We start from the raw sequence: 24,215 nt of genomic DNA on the forward strand, positions 1-24,215 counted from the left end.
CTATCTTAGTATGCCAAGTAGCTGCCAAGACTTCCACACTCTCCATGCAGATGATTAAACTGGTCAAAATATTGTTGTGTGAAAAAATGAGTAAGAGGATAATGAATCCCTGGATTTGGAGTCGTCTGTTAAACCTCAGAAGAAATCTGGCAGCGGGGAACACGCTCAGGATGAAAAGGAGAAGGGAAGAGAGACAGGAGGTCTCAAAAACAAGTCCTGCATCAGAGCTGCTCAGGGGTTTGTGTCTCTTTGTAGCCCAATCTATGCAATTGTGTTCCTATTTTTTGCATGGCCACTGAATAAATGTGGATATGAAGGAACACAACAATTTTCCCATGAAAATCTACCCCTGAGGAGGAGTGAACTGAGCGGTCTCATCACCAGCAGTTTGAATTAACACCTGCTGTGTTCCCTGTCTGGAAGGACAATGCCATGAATTTCCACCACTCTTTTTCCAGTGCCTCTGGTACAAGCATGGCAAATCCACATCACTGCTCCCCTCCCCTTTTCTCACATGAAAAATGGGAATGATCTGCTGGCATCACAAGGGTCCTTGCTTTAATTAATTACATCTTCCCCCAGCAGAGTGTTCAGCTCGCAGTGCTATTATTAATATTATTGAGGTACAGATCCTCCACACTAATGAGGATCCTGGAAAGATGTGCAACTCCACGGCTACACATGGAAAATATAAAAGTTTTGGGTTGGACTCTGATCTGGGTGTGCTTTCATTAATTAGAGCAAAGTATTTCAGTACCTGAAGGGGGCCAACAAAAGAGCTGGAGGGGCTTTTACAAAGGAATGGAATGACAGGACAAGGGGAATGAATTCACAATGACAGAGGGCAAGGATGGATGGGATATTGGGAAGGAATTCCTCCCTGTGAGGGTGGAGAGGCCCTGGCACAGGGTGCCCAGAGAAGCTGTGGCTGCCCCTGGATCCCTGGAAGTGTCCAAGGCCAGGTTCAAATGTGTCATATTGGAAATAAAAGCAAAAAAATTCACCTCTTTCCTTATTGTGTTTGGAGGAGCTCAGGTGTGATATGGAACAGCTGAGGGAGCTGGGAAGGGGCTCAGGCTGGAGCAAAGGAGGCTCAGGGGGGACCTTGTGGCTCTGCACAAGTCCCTGACAGGAGGGGGCAGCCGGGGGGGTCGGGCTCTGCTCGCAGGGACCAGGGACAGGAGGAGAGGGAACAGCCTCAGGCTGGGCCAGGGGAGGGGCAGGGTGGATGTTGAGAAAATCCCATCATGGGAAGGGCTGTCCAGCCCTGGCAGAGCTGCCCAGGGCAGGGATGGAGTCCCCATCCCTGGAGGGGTTTAAAAGCCGTGTGGATGTGGCATCTGGGGACACGGGCCAGGGTGGCCTTGGCAGTGCTGGGGACAGTTGGACTGGATGCTCTTTGAGGGCTTTTCCAACCTCAACCATCCCATGATTCTCAGAGTGCTCCCCAGGGCTGCTCTGTCTTTACAGGGATGCAAACCCTAGAAAAGTCCCGGAGCGCGGCGTTACCGGAAACACTTCTGATCTGTAAATACTCCCCTCAAAAACCCAACTCCTCCAAACCTACATTTACAGCCTGATTTCCATGCTGACAGTTTCGCTCCATTTGTTGAATTGTAAACCATGGAAAGCTCAGCAATAAAACGTCTGCAATCTGGAGCAGTAATGGGAGGAATGTCTCATAAACAAGATAAGTTGTTTCTTGCCAATATTGTTACACTTCATAAATACGAACTCGAGTCTGTTTTGCGTCTCCTAGATCAGTAGCAGACTTTTATTTTAATTAAACACAACATATAAAATATTCATTTAAAAAACAAACATCATTGTTTTAAAGACATTGTGCTAAATTCAATTACAGCGCTTTTGCCATCGAGTTCGTGCACAAAAGAACGATTTGGAATTCTGAGTGGATTGAGACAGCACAAGTGTCCATCAAGAACCTGTGGCAAGAAGCTGGTAGCTGCCCCATGAATAAATAAACTATTTATATTTCCTGATAATGTAAGTGCTTGTGTGAACCCAGTCCAATTCCCAAAGACTTCTCATTCCAGCTGGGGCTGTAATTAAGAAACTTTATCACCTGGCAGCGAGGAAGATGCTGCCAGTCCCATTTTCTGCAGCAGAACTCCAGAGTTTTCACTTCCCACTGACATAATTTATGGTGTCATTTCATTAGACTAATGCTGGGTGTCTTTGATGGAGCCATTTTCCACAGTCTCTACCCCAAAAGTACTTTCATTTTGAAATTTACCCCTGTAGCTGCTTGAGGGTCCCAAATACAACCACAACAGGATCAGCTTGAGCCTCATTCAATGCAAATGAATGGTTTACTGGTTTAGTAACACAAACGCAGCTCCTGGATTTAGCTCGGAATCCAAACACGTTTCATCCAACACGAGCCTCAGTGATGACATAAATTACAGAAAGCAAGTTTTTAAACTGTCAGCAAGGAAGAATCCTAGGAATTGAGAAGAATTTAGCCAGAAACTGCTGAATACTGAATTTTCTATAGAACCAGAAGGCCACAACCATGGGCTGGGAGGCACTAGCCACACATTTCCTTCATGGTCAACATAGAAAATTGTATTCCTCAGCCATAAATCTACCAAAACAGGAATGGAGGAGGCAGGAATTTAATCAGAAACTCCATAGCTGAGAGCAAAACTCAGCTGCACCACATCACTCTCCATCCTGTGCCTTTAAATAAAACTTTAAAATAACTGAAACTGCTCAGTCATGGCTTTAAAGCCACTGTGTGACACCAGGGTGCAACACAGACCAGTAGCCAGAGCCAGACTGGCCAAAGCTTTATGTTGATTTAATTCCATCTTTAATGCAGGAGGAGAATGGAAGGAATAGGAAAAACAAGAAGTAGCATTAGTGTCCTGCTAAATTTCAGGCTTCTGTGGAATTTCAGCAGTATAAATGGAAAATAGGGAATTACTAAAGTCTCGAGATGTGCCTGTGTCTCGGGTCACTAAAAAACGAGGTGTGTCTTCAATACTTATTCCTCAAGTGCTTTCCCAGAAAAGAAGTCCTCAATCAGAGCCAGCTCCAGGAAGATGAAGAAAAGATGCAATAAAATTTCTGTCCCATCAGGCTCAACAACCTGGAGCAGTCTTGGAGTGCTCCAGCTCTGGGTCAAGAGATGGAAACTTTTTTTTTTTTTTTGTATTTTTGATTTTTTTTGATAAAACCAAACAAAACAGTCAATTGGGCTGATTGGGGATCACATTCTCAACAGGGACCTTTCCATCTCTCCTTCCTCAGGGATCCTTCTCTGGGATTTGCCTTGTTTTAAGCCTTAAATCCATCCTTTTTTCCCAAAAAAAAAGAAGAAAAGATGAACGAGACGGATTTAAGGCTTGCAACGTGTAATTTTCACCAGAAAAAGATGAATAAGAAAATGCACAACCCCCTGGCCATCACCTTTACTCCGAGTCTGATGGCTGATAAGTTACATTCATTTCCCAGGGAATAAATGCAAAAAGAGCACAAAACACCCTTTCCTTCACATGCTCATCTACTGCAGGATTCATCTCAGCTCATTTATTTTCAGTTTGCCCTTTCCCAGCTTTTAATAACTGGTTCTAATAAGCAATATTGCAGTTTTAGAATTTTTTTTTTAAAAGACCCTGTCCAATTTCCTCCTATTTTCTGCAAATGAATTGTTTTTATTAAAAGCAGAGCTGGTTTTGGCAACAGGCTGGATGCTTTTAACTCCTAATAGAGACTTTCCCTAATCTCTTAATTTGGCAAGGCCCATATTTGCATTCCAAATTGCTTTTAGTATCTCCACTGATTCATTACACACAGATATGGTGCAAAAGTGAAGTCATTTTAGCAGCTTTTATAATATTGTAGCATTTCTACATTAAATAGTTTTAAAAGACAAACCACACTGGGAATATTTCTATTCCTGGTCAATTTATATTTAAAAAAAGCAGCTTATGAATGAATTACAGGAATAAACAAGTGGGACTCATCAGACCAAGCATTGTATGGGGTGGGGACGGGGAAAAGGGATTATTTTTACTTCCAGATTGAGAAGGAATCTGTGAATTAGGATTCCTGCCTGGTTTTTTTAATCCAAACTTACCAAAATCCAAGTTCAAGCCTTGAATAAAAGCTTCAAACTCCTCATGGGAGACCTGGGTAAGCTGGATGAGTATTAAGTGAACTAATTCAGTCCCTGTTTCCTGTAAGCCTGAGACACAACACTCGATGCTTTAATCACACAGCCATTTATTTTTATAAAATGTAAAATTACTAAATTGGGCTGGTACTCAATACATCACCAAACGGGGCAGTAATTGCTCCTCATATGAATTCCTAGTCTGGGCTGTTTCCTGATCAGTATTTCCCTCTGATGAAAAACTTTGAATGCTTTCAGATTTGAGACAACAGAGCAATAAAAGCTGTCAGTTGAGCCCGTTTCATGGTCCATGAGATGTAAAATCACCAGACGGATCCTCTCTGCTTACTTTAAAACCTGAGTGAGATTTATTCACAATAAATCCCGAGCTGTAGTGGCTCTGAAAGGATGGAGACACATCGATTACCTTTGCTCCTCAGTGGGCTCTTACCAAATTCAGCTTTTCCTCTCCACCTTTTCAATGCATCCCAAGCTGGTGCTGGTGCTGGGGAGTGCTGATGGGCAATCCTGCTGGCTGGAAGGCAGCTGGAATTCCAAGGGCAGGAGATCTGCACTTTTCCCAGGACCATACATCCATCAGCAAGGGAATGTTAAACTCCTACTTTGGCCGAGGAACACAGAATTCCAAGCTCAGTAGCCCCAAAAAGGGACTAAAACATCTCAGTGCTAACAGGCCTGTCCAGACACCTTCCACTTCTGCACATTTTTATCATCCCACAGAGCTTTAGGGAGTCACCACCTTCTCTAACAAAAGTCTGAATAAGAGCTGGGCTTCTGAAGGATTTGGGTTGGCTTCTATGGCCAAAGTCTCTCTGTTCACCTAAGCAAACACAATCCCCCAGTCGCTCACTCTCACGTCTCTCCTTTTCCACGCTGACCAGGGAAGTCTGATCCTCCCTTGGATATCATATTCCTTACAAATCGTAAAGATTTGCATTGGTGAAAGAAGTGACTCACTGGAGGTATTTCATTTCAGAGTAAACCCAGAGGATCAGTACTGGTATTGCCACATAAATTCATATGCAAATCTTTGCCACGTTAATTCATGCCTTCAGCACAGCAAGAGTTTGCCCAGGCTCAGATCCCTGAGCAGTGTCACAGAACCACAGAATTATGGAATCATTGAAGGTGGAAAAGGCCTCCGAGATCATTAAGTGCAAGCATCAACTGATACCACCATGCCCAATCAAGCAGTGCCAGGGTTTAATCCCTCTTTCTGTGGAGAAATTGTCCCTAATATCCAACTTGAACCTCCCCTGGTGCCTCTTGAGGCTGTTTCCTCTTGTCCTGTCCCTGTTCCCTGGGAAGAGAAAGGCAGGAACCTGCAGCAAATGCTGATACAACCCAGAGCAGTGTTCCAACCTTTGCTGTGCTACCAAGCCTGCAATTTCCTCCCCTCTCTGCAGCAGCCTTGTGCAGATAAAATCCAATTGGAATAAATCACTCCTTTTTCCTGATCGTTATTTCTCTGGAGTGGCTGGGAACTGTGTTCCTGCTGATCTGAATGAATTGCTGTTCTAAATAACAACTAAATTAACTTTGGTGGTTCGATTAGCATGGGCAGAGCCTTGAGCTGGTTATTTTATAATCACTCAAACTGCATTTTTATTCAACAGCTTTATCATAACATTTTCCTAAGCTAGAACTTGAACAGCATTTAGCAAACTGAGAGAAGTTACCAATATCAATATCAGAACCAGAACACAAGCACTACACAGAAATCTTACAATCATTAAGGTTGGGAAAGGTCTCCAAGATCATTATGCCCAACCTTGAACTGGATTATCACCATGTCAGCTAAACCAGAGCACAAAATTCCATTTGTTTTTTGAAACTTTACTCATTTTTGGAACATTTCAATTTTGCCCCATTTTATTGAAAAACTTCTGCCCGGCCACAAAGTCCTCAGCAGAATGTGGTGAAAAATCATTGCTGTAGAAGTTAAGGGTATGTTCAGCTCGACAGGGAATGTGCAAAAGCATCCACGTGGACTGAAGCGTGTTGGGAATTCCTCATGGAATGTTTCAGCAGGTGTGTGAGCACAGTCACACCTCCTGACCACGACTGGGAATAGGAATGGCCTTTTGTCACCACACCCCTTAGGCAAACAGCCATTTAGGAAAATAGATACCCGAGCTTTCAGCCAATTTCAACACTTTCTCACACATTAACTGTTGTTAAAAATGCTTCAGCAATTCCCCAGGTATCCTTATTTTTCCCAGATGTGTACAATATTCCTCAAATATGTATGATCATAATAAACAGCTACATTTCTGGTGCAAATACGTGAAAACTTCTCACAGTGTTGGGATGGGATCCCTGGAGCTGGCAATTCCCAGCATCATGGAATTAAGGAGCACTCCTGATATTTTTCAGCTGGCCCAAAGTCCAGCTCAGCACCATTTCCCAAAGTTAACAAATTGACTTCCATCAATTCTAAATATATGTGGAGCTAAATATAGTAAACCTCAAGTTGAAAAATCACGGCTAAAGCAACATACACTGAGTCTCAGTCTGTGCACCAGCTGTGGGTAAAAATGTGCTGAAAAGTAGAACATTTTGTCTCTTTTCATTTATCAAACATTCAGTTGCAAACACACAGTCATCTGTTTAAGAAGAGCTGAGAATCTGTTAAAATTATTCATTTGATGGTTTTCTGAATTTAAATCACAATTTTCTCTGAAATTCGGATTCTCAGGTAACTTTTTCTGGATAAATGCTTTCAATCAAAAAAAATTTGGTTACTGAAGGTCTTTTTTTTTAAACATGCTTTTTCATTTTAGCAACAATTTTTCATTTATTTGTTAATATGAGCAATGACTTTTCTAGACAGTTGCAAAACATGCACCTACATCAGGATACACATTAATGAACCAACACAGCTGCTGGGATAAATTCAGATATCAATTTATTTCTTTTTTCTTGTGTCATCCTAGATAAGGGGATTGCTAATGCCATGTCAAATTTGACATTTCCATCTCTCCCAAGGAAGGATTTAGATGTTTTTATAACTCACCAAGTCCCTGCTTGGATCTACGTGAGGAGGAACAAGGCAACACAGGACCAAGGTGGAGTCCAGATGAAAGATTTTGGGCAGATCTAGAATTTAATCCTTTATTTCCTTTTAAAACCTGCAAGGATAGCAAAGGATGGTTGGAACCAGTGACTCTCTGTGAGCCAAATCAAACTTTCACTGTCCAGAGCAGTTGTCTGAAGTTGAACTAATTCTGTGCAGTCTCTCTAAAGCCAAGACTAAGAGAGGTTTTTACTTTTTCTCCTCACACACTCCTATTCCTTCAGTGGCTGTGTCCTGTTTGAGCCCTACTTCTAATTCTCCTCATGATCCCTCTTTTCTGTCTTCCTTGCACACTCCCTTAACATTTTGCTCTCCTCTCCTTTCCCCTCATAGTACAAACTTGTACTTGGCCTCTGTTGTCTTAAAAACATCTGATGTTCCCATTGATGCTTCCCATTGCCCTTTCTCTTTTTTGATCCTTTTTTCTAATTTTTTTTTCTCTTTCTATCTCCATTTTTTCCTTGTTTTATCCCCTTCTCCCTCCTTTTTTTCAGAGTTCTCTGGTGCTGCTTTACCACCTCTCTCTGACTTTCCTTTCCTGTCTCTTCCAGATTTCCTCCCTCCTCTTCCCTACCTTGGGATTCCTTCAGGTCTTCCAAGGACAGGCCCCCAGCAAATCTCCTTTACTTCTTATGCTCAAAACCACGAATCCATCTTTTTTTAAACCACAAATCACCCAATTTCCTTGCCAGCTCCTTTTTTTTCCCCTGACCTAAGCTTCCAAGGCTCCATCTCCTTTTTTTCCCCCCCCATCTCTGCTCCCAGTAGGGGAGGATGTGCCTTCCAGACACCCCAACATCGCATTTTTCATAAGCAGCTTTGACGTCTCTTTACATTTGAGGACACCCTCCCACTCAGCTGCCTCCTCATCCTCTCTCAGATGCTTCCCAAAAAGCCACGGCGTTCCTGGTGACAGGAAAAGAGTTCATCAAAGTGCTGGCACCGAAGTGCTCCGCGAGTGAACCTCCTACGCCCCGGGATAAAAATAAACAACAACAGGCAGAACTATGGCTCGGGAACCATATGCTTGGGATTTTTGGCTATCACCAAAAGAATGGGAATCATTCGTGCTCCAGGTCCTTGAGAATCAAACCACCCATAAAGCAAAAATAATTATCATCCATCATTCAGATAAGCTTGAAGCCCAGACAATCTGATGAAGTGCATTGGCTCATGTTTGTTAATTCTTAGCGAACTATTTTTGATTGTTAAATTGTCTGTTAGGTTGTTTTTCCTCCCAGCTCCCAGCCCCAGACAGCTGGAGGTGTTTAAAGGAAAAGTAATGTGCATTTTTTCCACAATATGGAGAATTCCTATTCTTATATTAGTTTTTATTCTTAGAAGCTTTAAGCTGAAATTTGAGTTCCACTGCAATGCTTCCACTAATTGCCTTGAATAATTCAAATTTTACCACTCTCAAGGGCACAACTGGAGCCAGACTGTTCTGAGCCATATTTGTTACTCTGGAGCCAACAGAACAAGTCCGTTTTATGTTGTAGAGCACGCTGAGCTTAAGTTACATTATTTTGTTTGCTTCGAATTTAGACAAGTGAAAAAAAAAAAAAAAATCACAGTGGATCAACTTTGCCAAAGGAGCCCACCAAGAAACCCAGAACAAACCCAATTTTACTTTGGAAGCAGCAGGAACACGTCAAAAATCGCAGCATAACCCTGAAAATTGTCCTTTGTCGAAGAAAATTAGCAAAGGCCTGAACTGTGGGATCTCTCTATTTTTGGCTCAAGAGAGAAATTCTGAAGCTGCTGATGATTTGAAATGGGTCCTGAAGAGAAGGAAGGAAATTAGATTTTTTTTTAACTTACAAAATTGTCTTGCCTGTGTAATAACACTGAGCATGACTGTCACTCCGAAGACATATTAGCTCATTTAGGTAATTAGTGTGAGCAGCATGTTTCCCTGCTTATTCCATTCAATTATAGGGTGCTCACTTTGTCATTACTGGAGTATCTTAATGTGACTTGTAATTAGTGTAATTACAATCCAATGTTAATTATATCTGCCACTTAGACATAATTTTATATAGTAATGGTCTTATTCTCAATAACCTTATTATGTTGTTTATTCAAACAGGAATTTAGCCTTCTTTCATGCGTCAAATATGGAGATTACAAAAAGTACTGCCTGTCATTTTTGTAGTTATGACTCGGGGAGCTTCGCCTTGCAAAATCATATTTGGGGCAATCAATGAATGGAGCAAACCAAATTATAGGGGCTGATTATTAGAGACATGCTGAACTCACAGAAATGATTTGCACAGGAGGCACATTAAGTCATCCTACGGTTCGTGAGAGCCGCAGAGAAAGGTCAGGGGCCATAAATTAACCAGGGAACAAGAGCTGGGATACATAAAGTCTGCATGGTGCTGGGTGTGCTTCTTGTGCTGGTGATAGTGGTGCCCTTATTAACAGGGTAATAAAATAGCAGGAGTAGAAGTGCCAAAAAAAAAATCCTGGGAAAATATTCTCAGTGTTAGTGACACCTTTTTGTACAGGGATTACACATCTGATGAGCAGTTTTAATTTTTCACAGGTTTCTTTTCTCTGATCAACGACATTTTTGGGGGTGCAGCTACACTCTGGTTTTGGTTCTGATTAGCAGAGGAGCTTTGAAGATGCTTTCCTGATTCCTGAACTTTGCTTCACACTGTGGGAATGGAATTCTGCTTCTTTTCCTATGGGGAAACACTGGGAGAGCTGGGGGTGCTCACCTGGAGAAGAGAAGGATCCAGGGAGAGCTCAGAGCCCCTGCCAGGGCCTAAAGGGGCTCCAGGAGAGCTGGAGAGGGACTGGGGACAAGGCATGGAGGGACAGGACACAGGGAATGGCTTCCCAGTGCCAGAGGGCAGGGATGGATGGGAGATTGGGAAGGAATTCCTGGCTGGGAGGGTGGGGAGGGGCTGGGATGGAATTCCCAGAGAAGCTGTGGCTGCCCCTGGATCCCTGGAAGTGTCCAAGGCCAGGCTGGACACTGGGGCTTGGAGCAGCCTGGGACAGTGGCAGGTGCCATGGGACTGGATGATCTTTAAGGTTCCTTCCAACCCAAACCAGGCTGGGATTTTATGAAGCCAAACTAAAAGACACATCCCAGAAAAATCCATGGTGCCCCAGGGTGCTCTCCCATGGCACCAGACCACAAAGAGTCAGAATAAAAATCCACCAAATGCAGCCAGAGGGTTGCCAGCACCTCCCTGCTCTGGCCCCACCACCGGCCACTACAGCCATGAGTTCCTCACACAGCAGAGTCCTTCTGTAAAAGAACTTTTCTTAGGAATTAACCCCAGAGTGGAATAAACTCTCTCTGGAGGCAAAGTGCTCTCCAGGCCAAATCCCACGCTGCCCCACACTACTTGCTACCTCAAACAGCCACAGGGAAATATATTTGAATTAAAAAGCCCTAAAAGAGCCAGTCAAAACAATGCACATATTTGTGCCTCCAGAGAGGCCCAAAAGGACAAGTCAGACATGACAAACATCAGTCACGTTATTTAATGCACAGTGCTGAAGAGTGGCATAAGAACCATAGGAGAGGAGAAGGGAATTTGGCAGCTCTCTGGGAGATGGAAACCAAGATCCCCCTAATCCATGTCTTTTACTGAGTCTGAAAAGGGTTTCAAGGTTTGAGCTCTCTCTTTGGAGGCAAATGAATCATCCAGATTTCCGCAGCTCAGGGTGATGTCCCAAGACAGCTGCCAGCTCTCTTTGAGCTCAGGAAAACCAAGAAGTTTCCAAATGAAAGCAGAGAATCGGTGAAAATAAAAGTAGATCAGGGTATGTACACCAGAGAATGATGCTTAACCCAGCTGGAAAACCAGGAAACATTCTCCAGTCCTGAAGGGAGGCTTAGGGAGCAAATCCTGCTGGGAGCTGAGCCCCCTCCTCTGCCCATGATCTTTAAGGTCCCTTCCATCCCAAACCACTCTGTAATTCCATGATTTTATGAACTATTTGGTCACTCTCACATGCAAGATTTTTCCTTAGTCCCTTTAGGTTTTTTCCACATAAAATAGGATTATTTTTACCACTCAATCTTGCATTTGGTGGGTATGAAATCTGCTTGGATTCTCTTTCTTTAAAACTATCAAGGACCCTAGAATTGTCATTTTTAATGGCCCAAAAGGAAAAGCGAAAATACTTTTTTTTGTTTTGTTTGAAGGGTTGCACAGAGCACCTCTGGAGTAACAAAGTTCTGAAATTTTATGGTTATTTTAACCTTATTCGGGAACTTCACATGCGAAAGTACCTCAAATCCAACACACAACTTCAAGCACAGCATTGCTGAGGTAGATATTGCAGCATTAGGTGATCAAATATATCACTTGGTTATACAATAACTACAATTTATTGTTCCTGCAATGCAAATCCTATACTGGCACTTCTGCATAAATAGTGTTTTCTCACTGGCTGCCAAGTAAATCCTATTTCTGCCACTGACACTCAGTAAACTGACAGTTCTACCTGGTTTACTTGCTTTTTTTCCCTGATTTTTTAATTCAAAGTCCATCTCCTCAGAGCCAGCAGTGGATTTAGAGCTCCCCAGTCAGTCAAGTCACTCATTCCTCACCCTGTGCACTGTGACACCACACCAGGACTGCTGCAATCAACAGCTGGATTTTATTGCTTAACTACATCAGCTCTGGCGTCTCTGAAATGTGCATTCAAACCCGGGAATTAACCATTAACCAGCAGTTTTCCTCACAAAGCTCTCCCACTTTTTTGGTAACTGAAAGGCCACAGCAGGAGGAGCAGATCTGCAGTGTAAGAAATGTTTCCTCTCTCTTCCCACCTGCAGCCATAAACTAGAGCAGAGTTATGGGTCAGAAGAGGTCGTTCCCTACATTTTAGTGGGGTTTGTGGACAAACAACATCACTGCCCACTCCAGCCAGAGGAGATCTCTGCTTGGAAATGAATTCAAGACAATTGATCCAGGCCAGGTTGGATGGAGCTTGGAGCAACCAAGTGGAAGGTGTCCCTGCCTATGGTAGGGGGTGGAATGGGTGAGCTTTGAGTTCCTTTCCAACCCAAACTGCTCTGGGATTCTGGGATTCCAGGTCTGCTCATCACACCTATTTTAATCCTTGAAAAGACTGGGAGCTGGTTACACCTCCAGGAATCATTTCCTCCCTGGATTTGTTTCCCTTTGAGAGGTCACTTATGAGCCCATTTTGCCAGTTCCACTGCATGACCAAGAGAGACATTCCAGGCAATCCCATGTGGGGTTTCTGTCTTTCACATATCTCCCAAACAGTGGGATTAGTCCACCCTGGAGTCACAGGAATCAGGCTGGATGAGGTGGCCAAAGATACCAGGAGCCATTCCCATTCCCATTCCCATGCACCTCAGCCAAGGATGGAACAAGCTCCCCCATGGTGCTTCTCAGGAAGGTTTCCTCACATGCTGCCCTGAGACTTCCACTGAAGAACTTCTCACAGTCTCCAGAGGGAATTAATTCCAGTAATTAACTACCTTAATATTAAAAACCATTCCCTCATTTTTAACCAACTCTTCCCTGCTGTGATTTTTTGCTGTCATTACTCATGTTCTATCACAAGGGACATGGAGAACAAATTGTTTCTTTTCTCTTCCCAGCCCTTTCCATATCTGAGGATTGTGTTACTGTCACTGGGCATCCTGAACGAGAGGAGAGAACAGAGCAAGGACTAAATCTGGGAAATATGAGTGGCCTCTTCCTTCTTAGGCTCTTCCCATCCATCCCTGCAGGTTTCCCTCTGCACCTTCTGCACCCTGAAATCCCTGTTTCATGGAATCACCAAATCATTAAGGTTGGAAAAGACCTTTAAGATTGAGTCCAACCATTCCCACTGCCAAGGCCACCACTGGCCCATGCCCCCAAGTGCCATACCCACATGGATTTTAAAACCCTCCATGGATGAGGACTCCAGCACTGCCCTGGGCAGCTGTGCCAGTGCTGGACAACCCTCTCCATGAAGAAATTTTCCCTAATATCCAACCTAAACCTCTCCTGGTGCAACTTGAAGCCACTTCCTCTCCTTCATTTTCTCATCCATCCTCTCCTTCGTCTCCTCCTTCCCAAACCCCTTCCTGTGACTAGGAGAACAGAGTTCCAGCAAAGCTCTGCTTTGTCTCCCATCCCCACGATGTCTCCTGAGCCCCACATCCCTGATCCCACAGCGGAGGATGCCAGACTCCAGAGTGTCACCCATGGCAAACACCCGGAGCTTCCAGGGAGCTCACGGCTCCTGCAGCACAGCTGGAACTGGGCTGTGGTGAAAACCAACAACAGCTCTGCCCCATCACTGGTCAGACACGCCACCAAACAGCCTCACCCCATTCCTGCCTTCCCATGTAGCCTCTCCATGCCCAAGATGTCAAGGCTGAAGCACCTGATGGATTGGGGCAATTACTGTATCTCAGACATACAAGTCACACTAATGCACAGCAAATACAGCTCGCCTTAATTACAGCTACGGACACGGACATTTGTTTTTCTTAGTAATTAAAATGTTCTATTGTGCTTAATATTGTTATCTGTATTCTTTGGTTAAGTGCAATTTAATTTGCTTTAAGAAAGCTGGGTATAATTTAAAATGAAAAATGTATCCTTTCTGCTTTTTTTTCCCCCTAATGCTATTGTTTGCCATGACTGCAGATCTAGACACAGCAACTTCTGAGTTTGTTCACAAAGTTTCTGGAAGGTGATGCTGTTCTAAAACCCAAAAAAACCTATTTATTTGTGACTGATTCTGGAAATTTCCTAGTTGCTGAGGCACTTAATGGGATAAAGGAGGTACCTGAAGCATTTCCAGGGAAAAGGAGCTTTCACAAGGGAGGTAGAGGTTGCACTGGGGTCCCTGGAGTCCCCTGGTCACAGCTGAGGTGCTGCAATGAAAAACACGGATTAGAATCATGGATGGGTTGGGTTGTGTTGGGTGGGACCTCGCAGATCCTCTCGTTCCAAATCTCCTGCCATAGGCAGGGACACCTTCCATGTGTTCACCTTCCACCCCAAAGATCCCAGGTTGCTCCAAGCCCCATCCAACCTGGCCTTGGCCGCTTCCAGCCACAGCTTTTCTGGGCAACCTGTGTCAGGGCCTCACCAGCCTCACAGGGAAGAATTAATTGTTATTAATTATTAATTAATTCAAGAGCAGCTGACATAACTCCCCTTAAGCCCTCCAAGACGAAAAGTTCCCCTACAAAAGGGGAAATATTTTTGGATGTTCCACATTTGAGAGAAAGAAAATCCCAGTGGTGTTGGCAGCAGCTCAGTCCCACATCCACCTGCAAGGGGGAACCAGAAAACTTCTTACTTATAATTTTTTAACACAAAAACAGGTAGGAAGGTCTGCAAACACCAATTTGGTCTGTTTAACATTGTTGTTACTATTTGACTTGTCACAGCACAGAAAGAATTTCTTCCCTGCAGGAAATGGTTGTATTTCTTCTGTGCACACTGTCCCCTCTGTGGCCACAACCCTCCGGAATCGGCTCCCCCAGAACGATCCGGGACAGAAGTCACAGGAAGGAGCAGTGGTTCCAGCAACCACTCAGGGATGAAATACTGCAGCCTGTGGGACTGGCTCCCCTCTGTCCTCCACAAACCAGGAAGGGATCCAGCCCAAGAGCTTCAAACCACATTTTGGCTGACTCACATTTCTGGAGAGAAGGGATTTTTGGTAAACAGCACGAGCTCGGAGGCTCTCAGAGAACGTCCTCGCTCGGGTGTGCTGTGCAAACAAAGCCCTTTCGAAACCCTCTCTCCTCAGCCTCGTGCCAGCAGCTGACTTTCCCCATCTTACAGGGTCACAGGAACTGGGATATTGTGAAATCACTCACCAGAGATGACCTGCTTTAATCTCAGCTGTCATTTCACACACTCTAGGAAGGATGGAGAAATGTTTAAACATCATCCACTCCCTTCCTGTAAATTCCTGGACTGTTTTTACTCCTTATCTCAAGCTGGAGAATCTCAAACTGAATCTGAGGTCCTGCTCTCCCTGCATGATTCATTAGGAGAGCACAGAAATAAAGATGTCAATTCTCACTCAAAAGAGGTCATGCTCTGGTCCAGAACTTTGGTTCTTTAGCTCAAGAACTGGGTTTCCCCCAGCTCACCTTCCACAACAGGTTTGATTCTGTCAGGCTATAAAAATGATCTTCCAAAGCAGATTTTTGCTCAACATGAAATACAATCCTATTCCAACCCAGATTCCAGTATCAATATTATCTCCTACTGAACAGAAGAGGTTGCCCAGAGAAGTGGTGGATTTCCCATCCCTGGAAATATTCAAGGCCAGGTTGGATGTTGCTGTCTGAAGTTTTTTCTCAAATTCAAGGAATCCCAAACCTTACAAAACAATAAACACCACAAACCCTCACGGCACAGAAACAGAAAATTGAGGGAGGAGAGTGGTGCTGTTAATTCAGAATAAACTTTCTTCCTCCCCCAGAAAGTATCCCAAAACCCACACAGTTAATGAATGAAGTGTGCATTTGTAATGAGGATAAACCAAGCAAATCCAGGTCACTACTATGAATATTTCACACTATTTAATGACAAAATTTCAACTTTCAAGCAGAAAAGTTCAAAACGGTGTTAGGATCTGTAACTCCCATTGACTGACAATTTCTGGGATCTCAGTGTAGTGTAAGCCTTTAACCAGGGTCTCTTCTTGGCTGTTTCCCTGCCTTTGCCACCCTGCTGTGACTGTGGCTCCTTCCACTCCAGTACCCTGAACCCATCACACAGCTGTGAATTTGTTCCACTTGCTACTCTTAAATCCTGAACTAGAAAAGCACAAACAGAATTCATTTCTTTTCCTGTTTCTGTTTTCGTGTTTATTTTTTTTCCTCCTGGCAAACCAAACACTGCCAGAATTCTGTATTGCTGCATTGCCCTGACCTGGGGTTTCACTCAGCCAGCTGACACACACTAAAATCACAACTTCTGTTCTCAGCCCCTGAATTCAACACGTGTTGGTTAATCTCTGTTGAAAATTCCCCTGTTTTCCCTCGTGGCTGCAGGGACACCTGGGCAGTCATGGAATGCAAGAGCCCTCCTGGTGTGCATCCACCTGAGCTGCCCATGTGAACCATTTCTCTGTCCTAAGAGAAATGGATAATTTTTATATCTATAGTTATCCACAATTAATAACACAGCCAAAGCTTTCTCCTCTGAAAAGCAACAGTTAGATAACCACGCTCTGTGTCAGGCCCCATAAAATACTTCAGAAAGCAATATGTACAACTGCAATTTTCCAGCAGAGACCAAAACAAATTAGCAGCTTGTATTCCTCTGTGCTTTGCTAATAATTTGTTTCCAGTGCTGTGCCGGTGAGCAGGGGTGGTGTAATGAGGGGCAGGAAATAGTAACGGCCTAATTAAACTGGGGTGGGTAGGAAGCAAACCATCAATCCTGCTTAGCTGCAGCTCGGTGGGCAGCACTCCCCCATGTGCTGGCAAGAAATGAATTCTTAAAAAATAATAATAAATTAAAGAGCTAAGCAGAAGCAGGAGGAGAATTGCTTTGACCTGGACCGTACTTACAGGAGTTATTTATCAAAATCTTTACCAAGACTGCCTGATGTTACATCCCACCACAGAGAGTGGTGTATTCATCCCCAAATTTACAGATCTATATGGTGCATGGAGGAGCAGGGCACAGAACAAAGACAATGCACAAGTTGCCTTCTCCTTGATGGAATTAAGCTGCTTTGGAGTCACAAAAACCCACCCACGTTTACAGATCAAGGAATTTCTGGCCTCAGCAGCAAAACCACAGCAAAGAACAGCAGCATCAGCAAAACTCTGGTTTTCCACTCAGTTCACCTGCAGCACTTACAGAAAATATCCTTACTGTGGAAATTGTGTCTCACCTGCAGGAGGAAGTCTTCCTCTAGCAGAGCCCTGGAGTGGGAGCAGCAGGTGCTTATGGAAAGGGTTTTTCTGCTGGCTTTGGGACATCAGCTTTCAGGAACATGAGCCAAGCAGGCGAGTTCCTGGGTCAGGAAAGCTGCAGCCACAGCCCAGATTCTTCTTTTTTACACACTGATGTCACCTGGAGCCATGAATTTTTCACTTTTGGGGCAAACCAGCAACGCCAGCAAAATGTTGCAACAAGGCCTCATTCCGCTCTCCTCACACCGCCAGGGAAAACTGCAGATGTCTCTTCATGGGAGGGAGAGAGAGAGCACCCAAAGTGCCAACATTTCAGGGGAATCAGTCCCTTGTATTTTTGGAAATCTTAATCCAGAGGAGAGTTATCACACAAGCCCCAGATCCAGAATTTATGAGGTGCTCTTGCAGCATTTGTGGCAGACATAAGGGCATCTTCCCAAATAGGATTCAGCATTGCCACACTCAGGCTTTTCCCATATTTCCTTCAGTTATTCCACTTGTTGATCCATTTGAATATCACAGCAGAGAGTCATTAAGGTTGGAAAAGACCTCCAAGATCACCAAGTCCAACCTTTGGCTAAACATCCCCACTCCCACTAAACCACATCACCCACCAAGTGCCACATCTACCCAGCTTTTGAAGGCTTCCAGGGATGGTGACTCCACCACTTCCCCAAGCAGCCCATTCCAATGCCTGATCCCTCTTTCAGTAAAGAATTTTTTCCTAATATCCAACCCAAGCCTCCCCTGGTGAAAATATTTCCCTTTGTCCTATCACTGGTTGCCTGGGAGAAGAGGCCAAACCCCCACCTTGCCATAACCTCCTGCCAGGACTCATTGAGAAAAACTTGCTCAGACTTACCTCAAAACCTGTCCGTAATATCAGTAGGAATAGCACCAAATATTAACAGGAAAACCATAGAACTTCATAGACATTCAAGATAAAAAAAATGGATGTTTAAAACTACATTAAACCAGAGTCTCCTTCCACAGAGAGAGTTTTGGGGACCTGCAGAACATTAAGGGTTTTTTCAGCTGGACTCAATAATCCCCATTAGGTCTGAGAGCTGCACCTGAGGATCCCTGTGCCCATCCCATCTCACAGCCACAAATGGTTTCCTTCATCAAGGAACAAAATGGGTTAAAGCTTTGGAAGCTACTTGAACATGAAGAGAGCCAAGTGTATTTCAGTAAACACAAGAAGAGCTGAAATATCTTAAAATCCAAGAGACCTCTGCAATGAGATTCCAGAAGCCCAATGTGTCATGAGACTGGGGATGATATCCTAAAACAATCCCTGAATTAACATTAAATCTCCAACAGAGCATTTGCCCTGATCTCTTCGGGAGCCAGGCTGAACTTATCTATCATTTATCTGATACTAACATTCATTTATTTCCAACCTGAGTTTGTAGCTTCGCTCATTACACAGAATTTTTTCCAAATAAAAAGTCAATCTGTTGCTAATAAATCCCCTGGCTCACAGTCACTGGCACAGCAGCTCTAATATCTGATGTAAATAATACATTCAAGATGTTCCCTTAAATCAAGAGTTAGACCATGGTGCTGAGACTCCTGCCTGAGGGCTCTAAACCCCTGTGTAATATTAATTATAATTACCTCATTAAGCTGCTGCTTTAGCACCTTTACACCAAAGCAGCGCCACTGAGGGAATTTGAAGGAATCACCTAATTCCTAAAGTAAATCATGGCAAGGGCAGGATCTCTGCTCCTGAAGCATCCCAGCAAATGTCCTTCAGAACCAGTTAATGACAGGCACCAATCCCAAAGAGCTGGAAACTCTTTGGGAGTGGGGAAACAACTTGGAAATAACAGCAAATAAAGCAGAGTTTATTACTGCAGGCAGTATTAACAGGGATTATTATTATTTGTTTTCACTGTTTTGTCCCCAAAATTTGTGTTTTCAAGCCAATATCTCCTTGCAAACATCTTAGATCTGAGGCGAAGCTGACACCATCTGTCAAAGTATGGTATCACTTTTAGGGCAGTGAATCCAAAAGGACCAGGTAATCCTAAAATTCCTGAAATGCCTGCTGTCAGGAAGGTTGGGGGATTCCAAAAGTGGGGCAGTGAACAGTAGAGGACTGACCACATGAGATAACTCAGCTGCCATGTTGCACAACATCCCCTCTCCCAGCTGAACTTGGAACTCAGCATCATCCAAGTTTTGTGTTCAGATGCCCAAAAACTGCCCTAGAATGATGTTTCATGAAGACTCCTGTGTTTGTGACTTTTTTTTCCCCTTTTGTGTCAGTTCGGTCCCGTGTCAGGCAAGAGGGATCCTCCAGAGCTGTGGGGAATGTCCTGATGATCAGGACAGGAGCTTTTCACCACCAGAATATAGGAACTAAAATACAGCTCTCATCATTCTTCTAGTCCCAGTATTAAACTGGAGAGGAAAAAGGTGCTGCCAGGAGAATTTGGAATACTACACAAATCCTTTCATCCATAAACTACCTGAGAACATCGGCTGGGAGAAGATATGTGAGTATTTCCAATACAATTAACACCAGGGGTGGGTTTGAGCAGGTTTAGCCTTCAGCTAATGCAGGGGATTTGAAGATGTAACGTTTTCCCTAAGAACTACCAGGAGTTACCTGTTTAATCTACTTCAACTCTCCATAGGAGGCCTTACTTCCATATTTAAGTGGGTTTTTTTTAAAACAGAACCCTTATTTTGCCATGGTCAGGATAAGGCACTTCATGGCCCCACCCTTCATTTACACATAGAATGTGAAAATTTCCCTGTGGTTGTCCCCCAAAAAGCACATTTGGGGTGATGAACACAGCAGAAAGACCCCCTATAATACAGGGTCTTACATAAATTATCTATATTGCTTTCTGTTTCAGTCTTTGCTTTTCCCAGCCCTGGTTTCAGGAAGGAATTGTGCTGGCATGGGATGAGGTGAAAGCAAGAACCATCCATAGCCCCGGGGTTCATACCAAGACACAAACCCAGCCTGAAAAGCCACAGGGATATTTGAGAAGACACCAGGCAAAGGCTGAACAAAGAGCCCTTCTCACAGCACTCCCCACAAAGAGGCCAGATCTGAAGGGATCTGTTCTCACACGACGCAGACGTTCACAAAAATACGCATTTTAATTCCCTTTCAACACCACGCTCTTCTTCACAGCTCTGTTTTTAGGGTATTTGTGGTGTTTCTTGAGTTATCACACACCTATCAGAGATGCACCTCTTCAGGTCTGGCGCGTATTCCAGCCTCGACTTGGAAAACTTTTCCTACTTCCCAATCTCTCCACATAAAATACAGGCAGGCACAGGAACACAAATAAATACCATTAAATACTGTTCTGATAGATGTGCTTTTTGTCTTCTGAGCATCTTATAGAACGATGTTTTGGGGGAAAAAATGTTAAATAGCTCTGAACCAAGCTGTGTCAAACTTATTGCCAAGTCTAACAAAGGGCTCCTGTGAAACGTAACTCTTCTGTGGAATATACTGTAATTGTACTTTTTGAAAGCAATGTCAAATCATTGACATCGACTTGGTGTTCCACGGGAAAAGTTACAATATATAGAAGCTGTAAATTAGACCCTAATCCAAACTTATCACGTTGATAGTTGTTAGACAGACTATTTGGGTGCCTATTTAGCTCTGTGATTTTTCCATTCCTCATTCAAGCTGTTGTCTTTCCCTGAGATTTTCCAAATCGGATTTTCCGATAACCTTCACGATAAATTTATGCTGCAGTTACAGCACGGTAAAGTTAAACTCAAGCCAAATCACAAATGCAAACTCACCAAGGATTTATGAAGAGAAGAATCAGGGCCTGGCAGATGAAATCCAGGTTGCAGGAATTTGAGCAAGTATCTGTGAGCTGCCACCATATTCCTGAAAAGCAAAATCCATAGAAGCTCCAGACTGAGCAGTTATGCCATTTATCATCTACATTAGCATATAGTTTTAAAATTCATCTTGTCTAATTAATGATTTTTAATTCTCAACATGACACGAGGAATGTCGTGTCACAATCCAACATGACACCTCACCCAATTAGTGAGCCCTAACATCCAACAGCAGCATCCCAATGGAGCAAAATATTGGTGTTGGGGGTCTCCAAGGTGCCGCCCTAAGTACAGAAATATGGACATGACACTCCCAACCCAACCTAAAACATTCCTTTGAAAGCTGGAGAAATCCTGAAGGATTCAGGCTGGGCAGACATTGACATGCAATGGATTTGCCGACACGAATTCCTACACGTGAGGAAGCAGGATCTTGGGACCCCCTTGTTAATCACCACCAGATGTTGAATGTGTTCATTATCACCTCCTTTGGTGCTGTTTCATACAGCTTTGAAGAGATTTCGGAGTGAGATTGTACCTTCCAGATGGGAATGAAAACATAACAACACTCGTGCAAATAGAGGAGGGAAAAAGAAAGAAAAGCATATTTTCCAGAGAAAACAAGTTCTTGTTCTCTTGAGGAGCCTCCCTTGACTGCCAAAATTATGACAACAAAACCCACTTTGGAGATAGATTTAAGGGAGACTTTTCAAAAGATGGTTTGGGGGCATTTTTCTTTTTTTGCTCTTCCTGACAGTCACATGGCTTAATTAGCACAGGCCAAACACGGGCAGAAGATGAACCCCACCTCTAATTCCTGATATTCCAGAACTTCTCAAGTTGAAGACACATTTACACGGCAGATTTAAGGCTGCAAATTCACAGAGAATGTTTACTGAGGACAGAACAAAGTCTGAGGGACATGCTGAGAGTGCTGTGCCTGCTGACATCTCCCTGGAATTCCTAGGTCTTTCTGGAAGTTGAAGATGTCCTCCTTCAGATATTCCAGAGAATATCTGGCTGCCCCATCCCTGGAAGTGTCTGAGGCCAGGCTGGACGGGGCATGGAACAACCTGGGATAGTGGAAGGTGTTCCTGCCCATGGAAGGAGGTGGTACTGGCTGAGCTTTAAGGTCTCTTGCAATCCAAACCATTCCACGATTCCATGATTCTCGCTAGAAAACAACTTTTCCATCCTACCCACTGGAAAAAGTCCCCTCAGCACTTCTCCAGCTCACATGCACAGTGTTTTACATTGGGTCGCCGCTGAGATCATCAGGACCAAGTTTTAAATCACGAAACTGCAAACGCTCTCTCACCTTGGCTATATTTTAATAGTTGAAGTTTTGGGGTTGGTGAGTGAAAGTTGCTCAGTGCATCCACCCCAGAATCCAGAGGGAAATACAACAGGGGACGCGAGTCCTGGTGCTCAACAAACCCCTTGGTGGCCGTTTTGCCGACTGCCACGGGAAGCCCTCCGTGAGTGACCGCGATGGCTGAGCACCAGATCTCTGCCACACCTTTACAGTCCACGATGCCCCTTTCGCTGCTCCCCGAGCCTCCCTCCTCCCACTGCTCCAGCTCCATCTTCCCCACTCCTAACATTTTGAACAGCTGAAAAGCTGCCAATTTTTTGAAGGCAACCTATTTCCAGAACTGTTTCTCTACCTCAAGATCTGTAATTTCTCCCAAAACACCCCTCTGGAGCAGAGCCCAGGACTGGCAATATGTTCCCCAGGAGCAGGGAAAGGTTTACGTTTCAATACCTATTGCACCTGTCACCATAATACCAGGCATTTTCCACCCACGGCGCAGGAGAGAATCCAAACTTCCTGTGGGATGTGCAAAACTCGCACTCAGCCTTGGGAGCCATCCAGGCATGGTTATCAGGAAGAGAAAAGCTATTTCTGCTGGCTTGCAGGAATTGATGGCACCATTTAGTGTCTTGTCTTTATATGCAAGTGTGTCTAACCCAGTTTCTCCACAGCTGCTGTGACGTAAATAAATTCAGTATTATCTCCATTTTACATTGTAGGGTGGAATATAAATAGTCCTGGGCATAATTCAGTGTTTGAGACATGGAGTACAATTCACCCATCGAGCTGCCGAACACAACACAAAACATTTGACCTGCTTCAGGTACAGCAGGACAAAAATATTATCTGTGATATGCAGACATATCTCCCTAAGTAGGATGGTGTTTCTGGGAAAAAATCCCGTTGGGTTGATCATTTCTTTATCGTTGTAAAATGAGACTTCAAGGGCTCCTTTAGAACAGTACATCCCTACTGTAGTGATCAGGAAATATTAGTATATGTTATACACGAAGAAGCCCTAAAATATCTACACTTTCTTTACAGAATTAGCTCCCCTTGAATGGTAACTATGTATAAAATCCTGATTTTTTTTTTTTTCTGCACATCCCATTACCTAATCAGACAAAATCATTTGCTCCAGCTGAATTTACTAGAGGAAAAAATGTATCTCTTGGTACCTATAATTTTACTTCAGGCTTTCCCTCTTAAGGTAGCAGTGTTTCAGCTGCAGGCTGGAGTGAAACCCCATCATTCGCAGGAAAACCCAATCCACCCTTAGAAATACCTAACCCAGGAAAGGAGATACAAATTGAGAGGGGTTTTTTCACCATAAATACAGCTTTGGGCAGCAAAACCCCTCCGATTTTGTTTCAGCAATAAATCACTTCCCTGACTTGAGTTAGTAATGAGATTTTTAATCATGTGGATTGAACATATCCTGGAGTTAATAAAAAAGTATGGCTTCCTCTTTATCCTTAATAAAAGATTTTTACACTGCTCAAATGATCAGTATTACGTTTTTAAAGGACCTGAGATTGATGCTTTTCAATTCTCCTTCCTATTTTTCCAGGCTTTTATAATTCAAAGGTAATATAGGGAAGAGTTAATAATTCATGAGGTAATTTTAAGGCTTTTATTCAGAACCCTTTTGCCTATTGACTTAAGGATGTGCCATAAAATATCCAGGTATTACTATCCCAGCAATTTGCAGCTCTGCACAGATGAAATCTCTGAATTTATGCAAGTCAGGATTCGTGTTTAAGAATCAGAGCGCATCATTCCAGCCTTGGAAGGGTACAGGGGGAGGAAATAGCTTTCCAGCACTATTTAAACGAGAGTATTTCATGTCTTCACACAGTTCTGCTTTTTCGCCCTTGTTTGCAGGTTTATTCTTGATGGAGTTATTTTTGCAGTTGCCAAGAGACAAAGGAGCTGGGGGAAT

At 43.6% G+C, this 24,215-nt stretch overlaps 1 long non-coding RNA gene across 1 annotated transcript; it reads right to left on the reverse strand.

Annotated features, from left to right (window-relative positions):
• Window positions 1-7,144: 7,144 nt before the first annotated feature.
• On the reverse strand, window positions 7,145-21,000 carry LOC121673017. Its single transcript, XR_006019116.1, has 3 exons — window positions 20,914-21,000; window positions 14,025-14,112; window positions 7,145-7,290 (listed from the first exon to the last, which is right to left on the reverse strand). It is a non-coding gene; the product is annotated as an uncharacterized LOC121673017 (long non-coding RNA).
• Between the last annotated feature and the right edge of the window lie 3,215 nt (window positions 21,001-24,215).

This window comes from Corvus kubaryi, unplaced genomic scaffold, assembly GCF_017639235.1.
Source record: "Corvus kubaryi isolate FWS band 111438036 unplaced genomic scaffold, C.kubaryi_AGA036_p1.0 65098, whole genome shotgun sequence".
In the NCBI taxonomy this organism is placed as follows: domain Eukaryota; kingdom Metazoa; phylum Chordata; class Aves; order Passeriformes; family Corvidae; genus Corvus; species Corvus kubaryi.